This window comes from Bos taurus, chromosome 3, assembly GCF_002263795.3.
Source record: "Bos taurus isolate L1 Dominette 01449 registration number 42190680 breed Hereford chromosome 3, ARS-UCD2.0, whole genome shotgun sequence".
Taxonomy (NCBI): Eukaryota; Metazoa; Chordata; class Mammalia; order Artiodactyla; family Bovidae; genus Bos; species Bos taurus.
Window position 1 is genome coordinate 78,049,916 of NC_037330.1, and position 21,878 is coordinate 78,071,793.

The window sequence follows — 21,878 nt, forward strand, 5'->3', positions numbered from 1 at the left end:
GAAAAAGCAAGAGAGTTCCAGAAAAACATCTATTTCTGCTTTATTGACTATGCCAAAGCCTTTGACTGTGTGGATCACAATAAACTGTGGAAAATTCTGAAAGAGATGGGAATACCAGACCACTTGATCTGCCTCTTGAGAAATTTGTATGCAGGTCAGGAAGCAACAGTTAGAACTGGACATGGAACAACAGACTGGTTCCAAATAGGAAAAGGAGTTCGTCAAGGCTGTATATTGTCACCCTGCTTATTTAACTTACATGCAGAGTACATCATGAGAAACGCTGGACTGGAGCGACTGATCTAATCTGATCTGATGAAAGATTCAATCGTCCATCCCATTAGTGTTAATTTGTTAAATACCTGATATGGGTTGGATGTTATAATAGGCTCTACAGGAAAGAGATGATAAGAGACACAAGTTGAAATTTGCTAAAAATAGAACTTAAATGTTTTCACTAGAAAAAAGGGAAATGTGTGAGTTGATTGATGTGTTAATTAACTTGATGAAGGGGAAATCCTTTCACAAATGTATGTATGTATCAAAATCATCATGTTGTACACTAAATATCTTACAATTTTATTTTCTCAACCATATCTCAATAGAGCTGAGGGAAAAAATATGTAGGTTAGTAATCATAATAGAGTTTGACAAATTCTATGAATGTGGCCATCTTATGAAATGAGGAGACAGATCAGGGAAGCTTTTTGAAGAAAGATACTTGAGCCCAGGGTTTTGCACATAGAAGGCACACATTAAAGTTATTTACATGGCCGAGAGACTGGCTGGCTAATGAGACAGGAGGGATCTTCCAGGTAGAAGACGAAGGAAGAGGCGTATTATGTTTAGGGAAAGATGATTTCCTGAAGTATACAGAGAACTATTGAAACACTAAAAACATTGATCTGATTCTCTTTTTAAGTCTTCAAATAGAAAGAATGACCTGGAGGAAGGAGAGAATGGGTCCTTTGTGATTGGGGCAGAGAGATGCAGAAGAGAATATGGAATTAAGAGACATTTAGGATCCGATTTCAAAATAGGGCCTGACCAGGAGATTATGAAATGTCACAGAAAGGGGGATAGTGAATTCAGCTGAGTTTGAGGCAGTTTGGGGCTATGGTGGAGGATGTAGTAGCCAAGACATACAGCTGTTGAAGTCATCAGCATGAAGGTGGAAACTGAAAACAGGAAAGTACATGAGATCATCCAGGGAGATTTTATGAAGTCCTTGGGAACACTAGGGAACACTTAGAAACACTAATCTTGAAAGAATGTGAGAAAAAAGGGATAGAAAAGAAATAGTAAGAAATTGGGGAAAAATCAGGAAGACAAAAAGGCCATAGACACTGAGGGAGGAACTCACTTAGAAACTCAAGAAACTGTCCAAAATGATAAGTTCTGCTCCAGAGGAGTACTTTTAGTCCTTAAATTCATTTGTAAAATATTTATTGGGAGCCTAGCCTGTGTTAGGTTCTAAACTTTAAAAATAGGAGCAATTCTAAATATTAAGGATAGAAATTCAGAGTTTGGTAGTTTACATTTTGGTAGAGGAATATTTATATAAGCAAATATGTACAGTGAATTATTTAAGGCATTTGATAAAATTTTCCATAAGGTTCCCAAAGAATGCTAATGCAGGAGAGACCAATTCTACCTGTAGAGGGCAGGGGAAAACAAAAGGATTCATATAAAGGTGACATATGTGAAAGCATTCATTGAATTTGGCATAAGAGGAATTTTTTAGAGGTAAAGGAAAAAGTCAAATTGTAGTTGGTAAGGAATAAATGAGAAATAAGCAAGAAATGTAAGTTGTTCTTTCAAGAAATTTGGCTCTGAAAAGAAAGATAATTTCAGGTTCTGCCTCCTTCTGTCTCAACTTCTCTCTACTGCTTCTGCTTCTGGTAACTTCTGTTTGTATGTCTGTAATGATCATGTTTTTATTTATTTGTATACTTATTATTGAGGTATAGTTGATTTACAATATTGTGTTAATTTCAGGTATACAGCAAAGTGGTTCAGATATGCCATATATTCTTTATCCATTCATTTGTTGATAGACACTTAGATTGCTTCTATGTCTTGGCTATTGAAAATAGTGCAGCTATGGACATTGGGGTGCATATATTTTCAAATTAGAGTTTTTGTTTTTTCCAGATACATGACCAGGAGTGAGATTGCTGGGTCAAATGGTGGTTGTATTTTTAGTTTTTTAAGGAAACTTCATACTGTTTTCCATAATGACCACCAACTTACCAACAGCTTAAGAGAGTTCTTTTCTTTCCACACCCTCCCCAGCATTTATTATTTGTAGATTTGTTGATGATGACCATTCTGACCAGTGTGAGGTGATAACTGTTTGTAGTTGTGATTTGACGTTCTCTAACAATTAAGAGAAGTTGAGCATCTTTTCATGTGCCTGTTGGCTGTCTGTATGTCTTCTTTGGGGAAATGTCTATTTAGATCTTCAGCTCATTTTTTGATTGGATTGTTTTTTTTTTTTTTTTTAAATGTTGAGTTGTATGAGCTGTTTGTTTATTTTGGAAATTAAACCCTTTTCAGTTGAATTATTTGCAAATATTTTCTCCCAGTCCGTAGTTTGTCTTTCATTTTGTTTATGGTTTCCTTTGCTATGCAAAAGCCTATACATTTGACAATCATGTTTTTTGTTTCTGTTTTTTACTTCCTGTGTTTTATGATACTTTAACGTTTTGGGGGCTTGCTGACCCAAGGAGAGACTGCCCCTCCCAGGGCTAGCTAATTCCTAGGAGAGTAAGCAATTTGCCTTCAAACTTTCTTTTCATATATAAACCAACTATCCTAGCTCAAGCTGCTATAACAAAATGCCATAAACTGGATGGCATAAACAACGGACATCTACATGGAGTTCTGGAGACTGGGGAGGTCAAGATCAAGGTGCCAGCAGATTTGTTCCCAGTGAGAAGTCTCTTCCTGGCTTGCTTATGGCTGCCTTCTTGCTGTGTGCTCAGCTGGCCTTTCCTTGGCCTGTTCTCATGGAGAGAGATCTCTCCTTCTCATCCCCTTCTTACAAAGACTTTAATCCCATCAGGAAGGTCCTACCCTCATGACTTAATCTAAACCTAATTATGCCCCTGAATGCTCACTTCCAAATTCCATCACATTGGATGTTGGGACTTCAGCATATGAATTTGTGGGGACATAAACATTCAGTCCATAACACTAATTTGAAGTTCATATCCCTGAATACTTCCTTTACATAATTTTCACACATCAAGTCAATATTTCTTGTTTCTCAAACCACCCCATGTCCAAGTATCAGACAAGTCAAGACTACTCCTATAGTCCAATGTGTGTGTGCTCGGTCGCTTAGTTGTGTCTGACTCTATGTGACCCCATGGACTGTAACCCGCCAGGATTTTTTGTCCATGGGATTTTCCAGCAAGAATATTGGAGTGGGTTGCCATTTCCTCCTTCAGGGGATCTTCCTTACTCAGGTCTCTTGTATCTCCTGCCTGTAGCCCAGAGCCCACTGGAATTATTCAAGCTATCTAGTCCTAAACTTCCTAAAACTTGCCTACTCTGCCTTGTTCATTCCTTTCCATGAAAACCCCCCAAAAGACTCTAGACCATGTTCTCCCCTCACTCTTACTGCCTCCTGACCAATCCTGGAACTTTCTTATGTGGCCCAACCTGGCAAGTATGCCCTCTTCCCTTGGGAACTGTGAGTAATAATGCTTTTATCAATGGCATTGTCCTCTCTCTGTCATCACTCAGTCACTTCTATAAAATAAATCCCAATTATAATCAAGCCAATGGCTCAGATTTGTTGCTACTAATGGAAGAAGTTGTGATTAAATTTGTTAGTCACTGTAATAGTTCTTGCATGTGTGCGTGCTTGTGTGCTCAGTCATGTCTGACTTAGCGACCCCATGGGCTATAGCCCGCCAGGTTTCTCTGTTCATGAAATTTTCCAGGCAAAAATACTGAAGTGGGTTGCCAGTTCCTACTTCAGGGGATCTTCCTGATCCAGGGATCAAACCCCTATCTCTTCTATCTCCTGCACTGGCCGGTGGATTCTTTACCACTGCACCACCTGGGAAGCCCTGTATTAGTTCTTGGGGCAGCTACAGTGGATTACCACAAACCAGGTGATCTAAGCAACTGGAATTCATTCTGTCACACTTCTGGCGGCAAAGTCTGAAACCAAGGTGGACAGTGTGCCCTCTGAAGGCTTTAGGGAAGAATCCTTCTTTCCCAGCTTCTGGTGGCTCCCAGCAGTCCTTGGAATTCTGTGACTGTGACAACATCCAGTCTCTGTCTGTGTCTTCATATATCTTCTTATGAGGACACCAGTCATTTGGTTTAGGGCCCGCCGTATGGGGGCTTCCCTAGTGGCTCAGACGGTAAAGAAACCGCCTGCAATGCAGAGACCCGGGTTTGATCCCTGGATCAGGAAGATCCCCTGGAGAAGGGAATGGCAACCCACTCTAGTATTGTTGCTTGGAGAATTCCATGGACAGAGGAGCCTGATGGGCTACAGTCCTTGGGGTCAAAGAATCAGACACAACTGAGCGATTAACACTTTCACTAATCTCATGTGACTTTATCTTAACTTAGTTAATTACATCTGCAAAGACCTTTTCCCCAAATAAGGTCCTATTTTGAGGTTCTGGTAGACATGGATTTGGGGGACAGTGTTCAATCCAGCACATTCTCCAAACTGTTATGAGGAAGAGTTCTCACATTAGGCTGCTCACACAGAGTGCTCATTCTGCTCCCTTTGCTTACATTCAACAACCCAACTTCGAGATAGATAATTTCCTATCTAATTTAAACATACACAGATTGGAGTTGTAAAATGCCTTCAAAACATTGATTCTGTAGAGAATATATTTTAAGGGCTTGTTTGTCCACAGGTGTGCACTGCTTCCATTGGAGAAAGTTGAGATGGGTGATAGGGCTCCTTGATTAAGAGACAGTATCACTGGTTCCAAGAGACACCTGAGCACAGCTCAGCAGACCAGCCAGTGTGTCCTGACAATGGGACCCTCTGAGAAAGTCATCTGAAAAGCTGACTCTGGGCATCTCTTCCCATCCACACCTGGTTTGCAAGAGTCTGGGAAAGACAATGACAATGTGCAGGACCAAGACCTGGAAATAAAGAAAGTCAAGATGTGTGAGCTTGGCATTTAAATTTCATTTTAGAGATGCCAGATAGATGTGTGAAAAGGCAATGGCAACCCACTCCAGTACTCTTGCCTGGAATATCCCATGGACAAGGAGCCTGGTAGGCTGCAGTCCATGGGGTTGTGAAGAGTCAGACACGACTGAGCGACTTCACTTTCACTTTTCACTTTCATGCATTGGAGAAGGAAATGGCAACCCACTCTAGTGTTCTTGCCTGGAGAATCCCAGGGACGGGGGAGCCTTGTAAGTTGCCATCTATGGGGTCGCACAGAGTCGGACATGACTGAAGTGACTTAGCAGCAGCAGCAGATAGATGTGTGCTGAGAAGTTCCATGAGGAGTCCCAGAAGCTGTAGGGACAAAAAACAAAAATGGAGAAACAAAAAGATGGAGCTCAGAAAAGGTTCCCCTGGTAAATTCTCCAGGCAGGCAGTTGGGATCCTGAAAGGCTTTGTCCTGGGAGTCAATGGGAATGGCAAATAGGCTTCACAAGAACTCCTGCCTAGATCTGCATTATTTTAACCCCAGATTGAATTAAGATGATCTACCTCTGGCCTAAATTCTTGCCAAAAGTAAAAGTCAACTGCCGGGAACCAGGAGCTCCGCCCGTGGCAAAGGTCATGAGGAAGGAGGCTCGACATACGCAAAGGTGGGATCGAGCCTCAGGAGTCCCCCTGGAAATTCTCGAGCATCTACCCCCAAAACCAGAGCCTGACTACTTTACTGCTTTGTGCTCTCACCTACACCTCTGACTTTACGGGAGGCTGTCCCCCACCACCTCTTTCGGAGAAAGAGTTAACTTAGAGCTAAAGTTAATAATAATTCCTGGGCGTGACAGGAGTGTTTTAACCTACAAACTCCTCTGAAGGTTCTGTAGCCTGCCTGACAGGCTTGTCCGGCCACATGTGATTGTTCACAGCCTCCCAACCGTGAGAGGCACAAGATGCTTTAAACCTTCTAAAAACAGATTCTTTTGAGAAGTTAGAAAACTATTAGTATAAGTATAGTGGGCTGATTAGAAATTGTATTGGTGAAGGGTTTTTCATTTGTTGAGCCAATGTTCGCTGCTAAGTCTCCACATCCCCTGCCCTTATACACATTAATGAATATATAGAAGAAATAAGTATTAACCTTTGATATTAATCATGTTAGACCTTAGTCTAAGCAAATTCTTTCCTTAATTAAAACCCACTACACCCTCACCCTATAGGAATGTAACTTTATCTGGTACCTTCGGAAGGTGGTGTCTGTTTCAAAAATAATCACCCCTGGAGAAATGAGTGTTCTGGTTGACTGACCACTGTCACAAGGAGAGGGTCATAAATTGTCAGCAGGCCCCCCTGGCCAGAAGATGATGTAACACCCTTAAGACCTCTGTATACATTTGTATGAAGCACCTGACTTTAATAAAAGTCAGGACTGCTGACCCCGTGTGACTTTTGTATAACATCTCAGTGTATAAAAACAGACCCTGGAAAAATAAAAAATGGAATCAGTTCCTGATAATAAAATAAAAATAAAATAAAAAATGGTCTCCCCATGTCGTTCTTTCTCTCACCTTCTGGCTGAACCCCCATCTGGAACATGGAGGCTCGTCAAGCCTACTAATTATGCCTGGGCTTCTAAGATCTGACCGGGGAGGCCTTAGTGTCTCCTCTCCTTTGGGAGAACGGGAGGATGCCTGTGGCCTATGTAGGTGACGTAAATTCCTTGCCTTGGAATTTTATTAGCTTTCCATGTAAACCAAGTTATTCAGCCTCTTTTCTCCACTGGATTTTCCTACTGAGCTATCCTTATTCTATTACTCTTTATATCTCTAATTAATATTTAATTAAAGCTATTGTATCCTCATCGCTGAAGCCGTCTCTCCTTCGAATTTCCCTGGATCCACCTGGGCTGGACCCCGGCAGTCAACCCAGAGCCTCAAATTGCCTTCCTATTTCTTCATGTACAATGTCTAAAGTTCAATAAAAAAAAGAATGAAGCCTACAAAACTGACAACTGACCTAAACCATAAAGAAAATATGAACAGAGCCACAGGAGATACAAATGTTGGAGTTTTTAGACATGATTTTAAAATAACTATGAGAATGTGTTTAAGAAATTAAAGAACAAAGTGGATAATTTGTCAGAGAACTTAAAACTATAAGTTTGAACCCAATGGAATTTCTAGAACTGAAAAATGAAAGGTAAGCACTGAATGGGTTAATTTGATAAGTAAACTTGGTGCAGCTAAAGAGAAAATAAAATTGGATATAGGTCAGAATAAAATGTCCAGACTGAAGCAGAAAGAGAGAGAGAGAGAGACAAAGCATGTAAGAGGCATACTGCTACTGCTAAGTCACTTCAGTCGTGTCTGACTCTGTGTGACCCCATAGACGGCAGCCCACCAGGCTTCCCTGTCCCTGGGATTCTCCAGGCAAGAACACTGGAATGGCTTGCCATTTCCTTCTCCAATGCATGAAAGTGAAAAGTGAAAGTGAAGTCGCTAAAGAGGCATCAATTCAGTTCAGTTCAGTCGCTCAGTTGTGTCCGACTCTTTGCGACCCCCTGAATCGCAGCACGCCAGGCCTTCCTGTCCATCCCCAACTCCTGGAGTTCACTCAGACTCACGTCCATCGATTCAGTGATGCCATCCAGACATCTCATCCTCTGTCATCCCTTCTCCCCCCAATCCCTCCCAGCATCAGGGTCTTTTCCAATGAGTCAACTCTTTGCCTGAGGTGGCCAAACTACTGGAGTTTCAGCTTCAGCATCATTCCCTCCAAAGTAATCCCAGGGCTGATCTCCTTCAGAATGGACTGGTTGGATCTCCTTGCAGTCCAAGGGACTCTCAAGAGTCTTCTCCAACACCACAGTTCAAAGGCATCAATTCTTCGGCGCTCAGCTTTCTTCACAGTCCAACTCTCACATCCATACATGACCACAGGAAAAACCTTAGCCTTGACTAGACGGACCTTGTTGACAAAGTAATGTCTCTGCTTTTCAATATGCTATCTAGGTTGGTCATAACTTTTCTTCCAAGGAGTAAGCGTCTTTTAATTTCATGGCTGCCGTCACCATCTGCAGTGATTTTGGAGCCCCCCAAAATAAAGTCTGACACTGTTTCCACTGTTTCCCCATCTATTTCCCATGAAGTGATGGGACCAGATGCCATGATCTTCATTTTCTGAATGTTGAACTTTAAGCCAACTTTTTCACTCTCCTCTTTCACTTTCATCAAGAGGCTTTTGAGTTCCTCTTCACCTTCTGCCATAAGGGTGGTGTCATCTGCATATCTGAGGTTATTGATATTTCTCCCTGCAATCTTGATTCCAGCTTGTGCTTCTTCCAGCCCAGTGTTTCTCATGATGTACTCTGCATAGAAGTTAAATAAGCAGGGTGACAATATACAGCCTTGATGTACTCCTTTTCCTATTTGGAACCAGTCTGTTGTTCCATGTCCAGTTCTAACTGTTGCTTCCTGACCTGCATAGAGGTTTCTCAAGAGGCAGGTCAGGTGGTCTGGTATTCCCATCTCTTTCAGAATTTTCCACAGTAAGAGGCATAAGGAACACAATAAAAAGATCTAACATGTGTAAAGCTAGAGTCCATTGAGAGAGAAGAGGGCAAAGAAGACAGAATCCAGGATATATAAAGAGATTCTAGGGACTTCCCTGGCGGTCCAGTGGTTAAGACTTCACATTCTAATGCATGGGGAACCAGTTTGATCCCTGGTCAGGGAGCTAAGATTCAACATGCCTTGTGGCCAAAAATCCAAAACATAAGACATAAGCAATATTGTAACAAATTCAATAAAGACTTTATAGCAGATAACTCAAAGATGGGCAAGAGACTTGAAGACACTTCTACAGAAGAGGGGGTTATGAGCTGAATCATGTACCCTCCCTTCAATGCATATTATGAAGTTCCACAGAATGTGACTGTATTTGGATAGAAGGCTCTATAAAAGAGTAATTAAGTTAAAATGAGGTTATTAGGATGGGCCTAATCCAATTTGACTAGTGTCCTTAGAAGAAGAGGAGATTGGGACACAGACATACATAGAGGGACAACCATGTAAAGACAAGGAGAACACAGCCATCTACAAGTCAAAGACAGAGGCCTCAGAAGAAACCAACTGTGCTCACACTGTGACCTCAAATTTCTAGCCTCCAAAATTGTGGGAAAATAAATTTCTATTGTTTAAACCACCTAGACTGTGGTACTTTGTTATGGCAGTCCTAGCCAGCTAATACAGAGAATATTCTTAAATCCAGTCAATTTTCACAAAAAGGTGTTCAACCTCATTTATCATCAGGGAAATGCAGATTGAAACCACAGTAGGATACCGCCACACCCACGAGAGTGGCTAAAATTTAAATGCCTGACTAAAATTTAAGTGCCAGAAAAGTTAACTATTACTATAATTGTCGACTCAGTTAACTGCTATTTGTTAAACATTTGCCCCAGGCACTGTACAGACAAAGAGTCCATTAACAAGGTAGACACTGACCCTACTCTCCTTGAACTTGTGGTCTGGGAGGGAAGTGTGTGTTAGTTGCTCAGTTTTGTCTGACTCTTTGCAACCCTATGGACTGTAGCCCACCAGGCTCCTCTGTCCATGGGATTCTCCAGGCAAGAATACTGGAGTAGATAGCCATTCCCTTCTCCAGGGAACCTGCTTTGCAGGTGGATTCTTTACCACCTAAGCCACCAGGACAGACAACTAAATTAGTTAACAGAAATAATATGTACCAAGTGCTATGACTGTGAAAGTGTGAGATGCCTTGGAATACACAGCAAGAGTATCTAGCCTAATATGGGAGCAAAATCAACGGCAATTAAGAAGGGTAAGCATTTCAGGGCTCTTCTGATGAGTCAGACAGAGATGTGTAGGCTCCACAAGCAGTCTAATAACTGGTGACCCTTCAAGGAGACAATTTTCAAATAAATGTTCAGTATTTGTTCAAAGATGAAGCTGAATCTCTTTGCAGGAAGAGCAGAGAAGAACATCAATGTCTGAGCCTTTCTCAGACTGTTCACAGCAATCTTGCTGTGGCTGCAAATTCATCAAAACAGAAACTTGCAGTGAAGGCTGGTTTCATGAATGTGGGACCCGTGAGGATGCACAGACTCCAAGCTTAAAAGTATCCTGCTCTTGGTTTAATGCTTTGCTTCACCAATTCTTGATAATTTTTGAATAAGGAGCTTCAATTCATTTTGCACTGGGCCCCTTAATTTATGTATCTGGCCTCGCCTGTAACTAACAACACTTGACATCCTTAAACGGTAGTTTAACATAGTCCTTGAGATTTTTATATGGCCAGGATTATCGTGAATGCACACTGTCTGGGTCTACGCCAGATCTCCTGAGTCAGAATCTGCATTTTAGAAGTTCCCTGGCAATTTAATGAACTTTAAAATAGGAGAAGTTTTCAAGGAGAGCACCTCATCCCCGAGGGGTGCTGAGAGTGGAGCTAATCCCACCTCTAGCCCCTTGTCATGTGACTTTGCCTGGCTGATGAGAACATTGCATTCTCCAGCAACAATGATTCATTGCGTGCATGTGTGCTCAGTCTCTCAGTTGTGTTTGACTCCTTGCGATCCATGGACTACAGGCTACAGAATACTGGAACAGGCTGAAATTTCCTACTCCAGGGGGTCTTCCTGACCCAGAGATTGAATTCGAGTCTCCTGCATTGGCAGGCAGATTTTTTACTACTGCTTACCACCTGGGTAGCCCTAATGATTAATTAGCTTAGAGATAATGATGCAGGTTATTCGAGGGACCCCAAGTATTGGAATTCTTGTAGGAATTGCTCAGTTGAGACCACCTTTTTTTCCCCCAGGTATGACTAGCTGTGAGAGTGACTTGATCATGGACACAGTATGAAGCTTGCAAATGAAAACAGCATTGCAGAAGATCAAGCCAGGAGATGGGGAAGAACTGAGTTTTGATGCCATCACCTTGGCTTCTGGGTCAAGAAGTGCTGCTGTGCTGTGCTTGGTCACTCAGTCATGTCAGACTCTTTGCAACCCTATGGACTGTAGCCCACCAAGCTCTTCTGTCCATGGGGATTCTCCAGGCAAGAATACTGGGGTAGGTTGCCATGCCCTCCTCCAGGGGATCTTCCCAACCACAGGGTTGAACCCAGGCATTGCACACTGCAGGCAGATTCTTTACCATCTGAGCCACCAGAGTAACCCAAAAATACTGGAGTGGGTAGCCTATCCCTTCTCCAGGGGATCTTGCTGACCCAGGAATCGAATTGGGGTCTCCTGCATTGCAGGTGGATTCTTTACCAGCTGAGCTACCAGGGAAGCCCAGGTCAAGAGGTACTTTAAGTTTAATCTACCCTTGTATTTTAAGTTACCTTTTGTAATAAATGCTTATTTTCATTTAGGTTCATTTGAGTCAAGTTTTCTGCTCTTTGGTGCCAAAAGAGACCTGATGTATAAACCCCTTTCTGTTCAATTTTACATAAAGTGACCCTGAGAAGTGGAGACATGTGTTTTGCTGCAATTGTCTATACTCACCAATGGATACACTTTTTGCTTGAATTATCAAGTTTGGTAATCAAGCTGCAGAAATTCACTAGATAATCACCAAATTTCCACTTTGTTTACTCTAAATGACACCAGTTCTGGATCAAATATATTTCCCATTTGTGCTTTTCTGCTGTTTCAAAACATGCTATTCAAGTGTAGCTCTTAATGGAGGAACGGTCAATTCCAATGTGTAGTAACTGCTGAGGTGTAACTTCCTTACGTGGTTCACTGAGCAAACAATGCTAAGAATGAAAAGCTCCTGTTTCCACATCAGTAATCTATGGTTAAAAGCACTTCTCTAACCAAAGCCTGCCCTTAATGCCCATGTTCACTAGCTCCTCTAATTGTTGCTGAATCAAGTCTGACTTTCTTGTGACCCCATGGATTGTAGTCCGCCAGGTTCCTCTGTCTATGGGATTTGCCAGGCAAGAATACTGGTGCTGGTTGCTATTTCCTACATTCTTGCATCTCCTACATTGGCAGGCAAATTTTTTTTTACCCCCGAGCCACCAGGGAAGCCCAATTGTAGCTTAAGTTTCATTATCTCAAAGAAATGATTAACCAAGCTTTTTCTTTAATATAGCATTAGAGTCCTTTTTCTTTCAAAGTATAGCAAACTGTGTTTTCTTGTGACTATTTGGTGGGTAGCTCAATGCCCTGCATAATGTATTTTCTCAGTACATGCCTGCTCAGTTCTGTTAAATTAAGTCTACACACACTTAAAAGACACTTTCTGTGTCTCTCTCACAGTCTCTTTCCCTCTGCTTCTCTTTCTCTCTCTCTAAGAAATACAGCATTATAGGTACAGCCAAAGTTCACCCTATCCTTCCCTTCCTGCTCCCTCCTGCCTAGAGGTAAGCTCTACGGTGACGCTGGGCTACATGAATCCAGTGTATGATTTTTATTTTTATGGAGAATTTTAGTGTCTGAAAATTTGTATAAATAGAATTACATTGATGTATCCTTTTACAGTGTGCTTTTTTCCCCCACTCACTCTTATATTCTTGAATTTATTCCTGTCAATATTGAATTTATTCCTGTCAATAATATGGGACAAGCTTGCATGTGAGCACAAGGAAGCATGTATACAGCTTCTCACTGCAGCACTGTTTGTGATGGTGAAAAAGTCAAAACTATCCCATGTAGGGGAATGGATGAGCTGAGGTTTATTTGTATGATGGAATGCCAGCCTACAGTTGAATAACTTCTGTACTTTACATGGTCCAGAGAAGTTATGTGAAATGGCAAATGTCACTCAGTTGAGTAATGGGAAATCTGAGCTTGAATCCAGAACCCCTATGTCTAAACTAGGTTTAAAACAGCGTTTTAAAAATAAACTGCAGTCCATATTAAAATTTTGTTGAATGTCCAATAATAGTCTTGTTAACAGATTTGCCCTCAGCCTCAGACACAGTCCAGGATCATGTGTTGGATTTGGTGGATAAGCCTAGTTTTTAAATGATTTATTATTGCTGAATATGAACATACTTCACAAGTGTGCTTTTTGTAATTGCTGTATTATTACACACACCTGCTGACTTTAATATACTCTTGGTATAGCGGCTGTATTCTTGGTACTGTATACAGTATTACTACCAAGAAGAAAACTCTAGGTTTGCACAGCAAATGTTAAAGAAACAATTTAAAACCACAGCTGAGAAATTCACAGTAGAGCAGTGTTGAGTTATGCACAAGGGTTGGGAGTGAGGTGACCTATGTTCAGAGTCTCACAAGCTTGGTGACCCTGGCACAGTGCTGCAGTTCTCTGACGGTTTTTCAGCTATGAAGTGGTTATGATAATACCTCACAAGCTATTGGGAAGTTAAACATTTGGGAAGAGCCCAGTATGAATTCACAGGACTCATTTAGAGCAGCTCAAGTTTTTTTTTAGTTTGTGCACTGAGATTTAGTTTCTGTCAAGTTTGTGTTAATGGTTAGGACACCTAGTAGCCCTTAAGCCTATTCACAGCAGAAGTGGGACGTAACGCTTAAGTCATTTCTCCTCCAGTTTATGACAAGGTTACCTGGTTTCTGCACAAACACAGATAAGATGCTTTCTCTTTCACATGTTATACCACATAAAACTTGGTACTGTGCAAAAGATTTTTGTTTACATAGTCATAGAAAAGGAAATTTGCATTAGTTGGCTTGAACATTTTGGTTAGCATACTTTACTAACATTGTGAAACCCAGTCACTTATTTTAAAGGTATTTTCCACTTCTCAAATGATGTGCAATATGTTTGTTGCTGTCGTTCAGTCAGCCAGTCGTGTCACACAGTCGTGTCAGACTCTTTGCAATATCTTTATCCAGGCATAATTGTTTGAGATGGAAAGATGACAGTTATAAACATCTATGAAAACAAAACCTTTAGAATTTTGTTTCTAATTTTAGTTGTGCAAACAGGAAGTACCATGACTTGATAATACAATCCAGTGTTTTTGCACAGGCTTTTAAAATTTAAGGTGTTTGTTTTTTTCAAGCTGAATTGCATTTATGGCCAATTCTCCTGATTTTAATTGCAAATAGGTTGGTCTGGGAAGAAGTTGGCAGGATGGCTTGAGATTTAACTCCAGTTTACCAACAATTTACTGAAAACAGCCCCAAATATATGTTTGTACAGTAGTCCCTGTTCAATTTCAGGTAAATTAACTTACAAGATAAAGACTACCATTGCAAATCATTATTAATAGAAAACCACATAGATTCTAGGAGCAAAATACAAAGCTTTTTTCTTTTTGTTCTTGGGGGTTGTATTCAGTTCAGTTCAGTTCAGTCGCTCAGTCATGTCTGACTCTTTGCGACCCCGTGAATCACAGCACGCCAGGCCTCCCTGTCCATCACCAACTCCCGGAGTTCACTCAGACTCACGTCCATCGAGTTAGTGATGCCATCCAGCCATCTCATCCTCTGTCGTCCCCTTCTCCTCCTGCCCCCAGTCCCTCCCAGCATCAGAGTCTTTTCCAATGAGTCAACTCTTCACATGAGGTGGCCAAAGTATTAGAGTTTCAGCTTTAGCATCAGTCCTTCCAAAGAACACCCAGGGCTGATCTCCTTTAGATGGACTGGTTGGATCTCCTTGCAGTCCAAGGGACTCTCAAGAGTCTTCTCCAACACCACAGTTCAAAAGCATCAATTCTTTGGCACTCAGCTTTCTTCACAGTCCAACTCTCACATCCATACATGACCACAGGACAAACCATAGCCTTGACTAGACAAACCTTTGTTGGCAAAGTAATGTCTCTGCTTTTTAATATGCCATCTAGGTTGGTCATAACTTTCCTTCCAAGGAGTAAGTGTCTTTTAATTTCATGGCTGCAATCACCATCTCCAGTGATTAAGAACTCTCAATTACAAATAGCATAAATACAGCTGAAGTAGCTGAAGCAAAGAGATGACTGTATGATGAAGGTTCCTCTTAGACTTTAGGTCATGAATGTAATTGAACCTTAATAACAATTAAAACCAGGAACTCTGAACCTCTGAACTGGGGTTCTCATTCCATCTCTTCTCTTTGCCCTTTTCTATTCATGTGTTTATTCTTCTTGCTCTCTGTCTGCAAACAATCCTCCTTTGTAAATTCTGGTCACATAGGGGAAAGAAACATGACTGACAACAGCTTCTGAGCTTTGCATCTAAAATTCTGTCACTGGAGAGACACTGTTCTTCCAGAATTCCTGGGGAAGGCCTTTGGTTGGTCCAGCTTAGATCAGGTGTGCACTTCTAGCTCAACTGTTAATAAACAGAGTCAAGTCCTGGAAAGGCATTTGGTTGGCCTGCCTTGGGATAGGATATAACCCACACCAATGCCTGCAGCTAATTGGCCAGGGTAACACTGAGGGAACATGCAGATAGGAGGCAAGGGGCAGTTCCCAGGAAAGGGTAACTGGGCAGATGATAGATGACCACCAAAGGGGTGTATTCCCCCCCTTCTTATAAAAACTAATTTCTGATTACTTGCTGCATATTGTTGTTCAGTCGCTAAGTTGTGTCTGACTCTTTGTGACTCCATGGACCACAGCACACCAGGCTTCCCTGTCCTTCATGATCTCTTGGAATTTGCGCAAACTCATGTCCATTGTGTTGACGATGCCATCCAACCATCTCATCCTCTGTTGCCTCCCTTTCTTCCTGTCCTCAATCTTTCCCAGCATCAGGGTCTTTTCCAGTGAGTTGTCTCTTCGCCTCAAGTGCCCAAAGAATTGGAGATTCAGCTTTAGCATCAGTCCTTCCAATGAATATTCAGGATTTATTTCATTTAGGATTGACTGATTTGATTTCCTTGCTGTCCAAGGGACTCTCAAAAATCCATTCCAGCACCACAATTCAGAAGTATTAATTCTTCAGCACTCAGCCTTCTTTATGGTCCAACTCTCACATCCATACATATCTACTGAAAAAACCATAGCTTTGACTATACAGACCTTTGTCGCAAAGTGATCTCTCTACTTTTTAATACACTATCTAGGTTTGCCATAGCTTTCCTTCCAAGGAGCAAGTGTCTTTTAATTTCATGGCTTCAATCACCTTCTGCAGTGATTTTGGAGCCCAAGAAAATAAAATCTGTCACTATTTCCACTTCTTCCCCATCTATTTGCTATGAAGTGGTGGGACTGGATGCCATGATTGTCTCTTTTTTTTTTTTGAATGTTGAGTTTTAAGCCAGCTTTTTCTCGTCTTTCACCCTCACCAAGAAGCTCTTTAGTTCCTCTTCACATTCTGCCACTAGAGTGGTGTCATCTGCATATCTGAGGTTGTTGATATTTCTCCCAGAAATCTTGATTCCAGCTTGGGATTCATCTTGCCAGGCATTTCACATGGTGTACTCTGCACCACTGACTCAATGGACATGAATTTGAGCAAACTCTGGGAGATAATGAAGGAAAGCCTAATGTGCTGCAGTTCATGCGGTCTCAAAGAGTTGCACACAACTTAGCAACTGAACAACAACTCTTCATGAAGTTAAATAAGTGGGATGACAATATATGACCTTGACAAATTCCTTTCTCGATTTTGAACCAGTCCATTCTTCCATGTCTGGTTCTAACTGTTGCTTTTTGACCTGCACACGGGTTTCTCAGGAGACAGGTAAAGTGGTCTGGTATTCCCATCTCTTGAAGAATTTTCCACAGTTGGTTGTGATCCACAGTCAAAGGCTATAGCATAGTCAATGAAGCAGAAGTAGATGTTTTACTTTGCAATTCCCTTGCTTTCTCAGTGATCCAAGGGACGCTGGCAATTTGATCTCTGGTTCCTCTGCCTTTTCTAAATCCAGCTTGTACATCTGAAAGTTCTTGGTTCACATACTGCTGAAGCCTAGCTTGAAGGATTTTGAGCATTACCTTGCTAACATGTGAAATGAGCACAATTGTATGGTAGTTTTAACATTCTTTGGCAAATGAGCACAATTGTACGGTAGTTTGAACATTCTTTGGCATTGCCTTTCTTTGAGATTGGAATGAAACCTGACCTTCTCCAGTCCCGTGGCCACTGGTAAGTTTTCCAAATTTGCTGGCGTATTGAGTGCGGCACTTTCACAGCATCATCTTTTAGGATTTGAAATAGCTCAGCTGGAATTCATCACCACCACTGGCTTTGTTCATAGTAATGCTTCCTAAGGCCCACTTGACTGTACTTGAGGATGTCTGGCTCTAGGTGAGTGACCACACCATCATGGTTATCCAGGTCATTAAGACCCTTTTGTATAGTTCTTCTGTGTAAACTTGCCACCTCTTCTTAATCCCTTAACCCCATGCATTTACTGCATCCATAAGGATTATTCAGATAGGAATATCAAGACCACCAATAACAGTGAGTTAAAAACATTAGTTTGGTCTCAAAATAGAGGTAAGTGCTCCAGGGCATCTCCTCAAAATCATTAGGGATATGGGCTCCCTCCATCTTTCTCTCCACCATTCTTACTGTGTGGCTTTCATCTTCCATGGCACCTCACGGTCCCAGATGGCTGCTGGACCTCTAGCTATCAATCCACTTTCCACTCATCTGGAGGAAGGAGGTGGGTGGGGAACAAGATCAAGATTTCTCCGTGTGTCTGTCTCCCCTATTAAAAAGACTTCCCAGAAACCCGTCTATCAACTGCTATGCATGTCTCATTGAACAGAGCTTAGTCACATGGCCACATATAGTGGTAAGGAAACCTGGAAAATGGCTTTTGGTGGGTACCTTGCTGCTTCAATATTATAAGGGCCTTGATAGTAAGTAAAGAGTATAAGTATGGATGCTGAAGAATCAGGTAGAAGTTTCTACCGCATTTATTATGAGCCAGACACTGGTGAATGGGAGCAAGTTAGATATGATAAACAGTTAACTGTAGCCAGTCCCTAAGGAGGCACACGATGAGGGGCGAGTCCAGTGCCAAGTGGAGAGAGTACCCTGACAGGGAAAAGGTGTACCTCTTGTGTTTTACAGGAGTAGGAGGGAGGATGGGGATTGTTTTTTTTGCAGGTGAGTCAGGACAATGGATGTGTGCCCCCAGCTCTGCCAGGCTGCATAAATCACCAGTCACCAGTTTCACTGAAAAAATTAACAGGTGAGATTGAAACAAAATAGGTGGCATTTAGAAAAATAATAGGTAAATAAGTACATTCTATGGATTATCTCTACTTGACTATTTTAGAGAGAATTCAGTGATTTTTTTTTTTACACCAAAGTTCTTATCAACAAGACTGACTTTCAGAATTCAGCTAGTGTTTTTTTTTTTTTTTTTTAGTGAGCTATTTAATTAATGTCCTGTAAGGTGAGCACGCCAGTTGGTTTGCCCATTTTCTTTAACATACCACACAATTTTTCTGCTCCTGATTATCAGTGAGAGCTGTCTAATTAGTGTGCTGGCTAGACACATTTTCTCCTGAAGAAATGCAAAGTACTGTTTGCTCACTGAGGTGTTATTCATTCTGCCATATGAGTTTATTTGAAGTAAGGACTTCAGTCAAAAGTAAAAATGGTGGTTGAAAATAACTGTCATGTTGAAATGATCTGAGGAAAGGAAATTGCAGATTTGAAAAGAAATATGCATATTTTTACATTGTATCATTGCTTTCTCATCAGTTATACAGTGGCAGCTTAGAAAGAAACAATAGTGATAATGGTAAAATGGTAGACTGTAAGGAGGAGCCTCAGAAAACACATTGAGGTCTGAAAGTTCTCTGATGCCTCCATGTAATATTGTTTTCTTTCTAATGGGAAACAGAATTAATAAACGGAACCATTGTCTATTATTCATTTATTCTTTTAACAAATATTTATTGAGCACCTATGATGTTCCAGGCACTCTTCTAAGCATTAATGATGGATAGAGAAAAAAGCAGACAATTTCTACCCTCTTGGAAATTACACTGTAGTGGGTAATAATGAACAATGTATTAAATATGCAGTATGTTTGAATTTAGATGGTGGTGAGTACAATTAAAGAAAGAAAAGGGAAGAGAGGAGAGTAGGAAGTATGGAGGACAAGTTTCCAATTTTAGAGAGAGTGACATGGAAGGTCCAGAGATAGTGTGCAAGTGATCCATGCAACAACCTTAGGGAAGAGCATTTCAAGAAGAGGAAATGCAAGGCAGAGGCCCTGAGGTGTCTGCTAAGTGGCCAGGGGGACAGAGAGGTTCACCAGGTAGGGCTTCATAGGTCACTGGAATGACTTGGACTGCTATTGTTTGTGGGATGGGAAGCCACTGACAGGTTTTGAACAGACAAGCATTAACAGGATTGTCTAGTTAACAATATTGAAGATGGCCCCTAAGAAACTTTTACAGGAATGTAGGCAAGGGATGTTGGCAGTTTGAATTAGGGTGGTGGACTTGAGGTAGTAAGAGGTGATTCAAATTCTGGATATATTTTAAAGGTAGAGTGGCTAGGTTTTCCTGATAGAGTAACGTGAGGCATGAGAAAAAAAAGAAAAAAAAATCAAGGATGACACCAAATTTGTGAGCAGTACTATTTACTGAAAAATTTCATAAGACCATCTTGTATTGGGTCTTATAGGCAGTGAGGACGTGCAAATGGACATGTCAGACAGACAGCTAAATGTATGAGTCTGGAGTTCAGGGTCAATGTCAGGCTAATCTGACTTAGCAGCAGCAGATAGTGTTTAAAGCCACGTGAATGTACAAGGTCACCAAAGGAGAAACCAAGACCTGAGCTATGGGACCTCTAGCATTTAAGTGACCGTGAGGCTAGGAGAAACCAGAAAAGGAGGCTGAGTGTGAGTAGCCAGAGAAAAGAGGTCATGGGCTGGTGTCCTGGGAGGGCAGTAAAGACAGCATTTCAGAAAGGAGAGAGAAGTCAACTCAGTCAAATCTGCTTTCACAAGGTACATCACGACCATATCTCTCTCCCAGAAAATAGGACAAGGAAGAGAACATGAAACTCCGGTGATTGCCCAAGGCCATACACTTGGCGTGTGGTAGGTTTGGAATTCAAAAACCTTGATTGTTTGGCTTTAATCCAACCTCTTAAAGGGAAAATAAAAGAAAGTGCAATCTACCTATTTGCAACATCAGTTATATTTGTAGCTCTACATTTGCTTTTCTGCAAAATTTTTGTTAAATGAAGATTTCCATTGCTTAGCAAAACAAAATAAATAAAATGGAAAAATAAGAGTTTTAAAAAGTTTTTTAAAAATCATCATTTCACTAAAGTTATGAGGATAGACTAAGACCATCATCTAGTGTGTTTCCAAAGCATTTTGGGGTTTGTTTGTTGCATTAGAATCACTTTTCTGGGTCACGCTGGGCCTTAGCAAGCTCCCTCCCAAGCCCTCCCAAGGTTCTACGTATGCTATCTCTATTCAATCAAATGGAATCTCTGAAGTAGCACACTAGGTGGAATGTGCAATGAATACTTAAAAAGGAAAAATGAACCTGCAAATACTTGGCAGCTGGCAGCTTCTTAAAATCTTAATCTCATTTAATGAAATACAAGTGATTTTCAATTTTAGAAACTAAGATAAAATAAATCTTCTACATCAAATGCCAAAGTAAAATGCATGCTGAACTTCGTTTAAATCCAGATGAGACAAGGTTTTGAATAAGTATCACATCAGCCAGTATCCAAAGAATATTGAATTTTGCATGTTTACCATGAACTCCTGAACACTGAAACAAAACAGGCACATGATGAGAGTTTAGCTAGGTGCTTTTTACTAGGTGGACGAGAGCAGTCTGCACTACCTAAGATTCATGCTTTCCAACTTTTCTGGTCCTGTTTCCTTCTCTTCAGTCCACAAGTCTAGTGACACTTCCTGCCTCTCCTCTCAGGTGCCCCATATTCCCATTCTTGCCTCTCTGTTTAGGTATCTATCCCTCCCCACAAATTCTCATATATGTGCAGATATATATATATATATATATATATATATATAAAGAGGATTCATCACAGGAGTGGGTGTACTTGTGAAAAATTGGAAACAATCTAAATGTCTGTTATCAGGAGAATAGGTAAAGTATATTAAAATATATTTATTTTATGGGATGCTATGCAACTGCTTAAAGGAATAAGAAAAGGTTAAATATAATGACATGTGAAGATTTCCAAGATATATTGATAGGTGAAAATAACAAGTCACAGAGAAATACCATATGTTAACATTTAGGTAGAAAACACACTGGAAAGAAAACCATTAACTTGTGTGTGCATGCCTGCTAAGTCATTTCAGTCATGTCCTAGTCTTTGCGACCCCGTGGACTATAGCCTGCCAGGCTCCTCTGTCCATGGGATTCTCCAGAATACTGGAGTGCCATGCCCTCCTCCAGGGGATCTTCCTGACCCAGGGATTAAACCTGCGCTTCTTTTAACTTGTCGAGAGTCACTGTTTTTGATGATGGGAATGACATATGGGAAGGAGGGATATGGAGAGGGACAGTTACTTTCTATTCCATTTATATTGGCATAGCTTAGATTTTTAAAGTGGTTTTTCATGTATAACTTTATAGCTTAAATATATATATATATATATATATATATTACCATTGTACCCTTTCTTTGTCACTCACTTCTAATAAAATTCTCAGGCAGGATGTGACCAGAAAGAAAGCAGTCAGGTTTATTGACTTCCGCATCTCACACTTGGGTTCTAGTGTTTGACTGTTTATGATTTCCTTCCTGTGCTCTGACAAAGTCACTAATTTTAGGTATGCCTTTATGGTTAGAAACAGCATTTTGTTT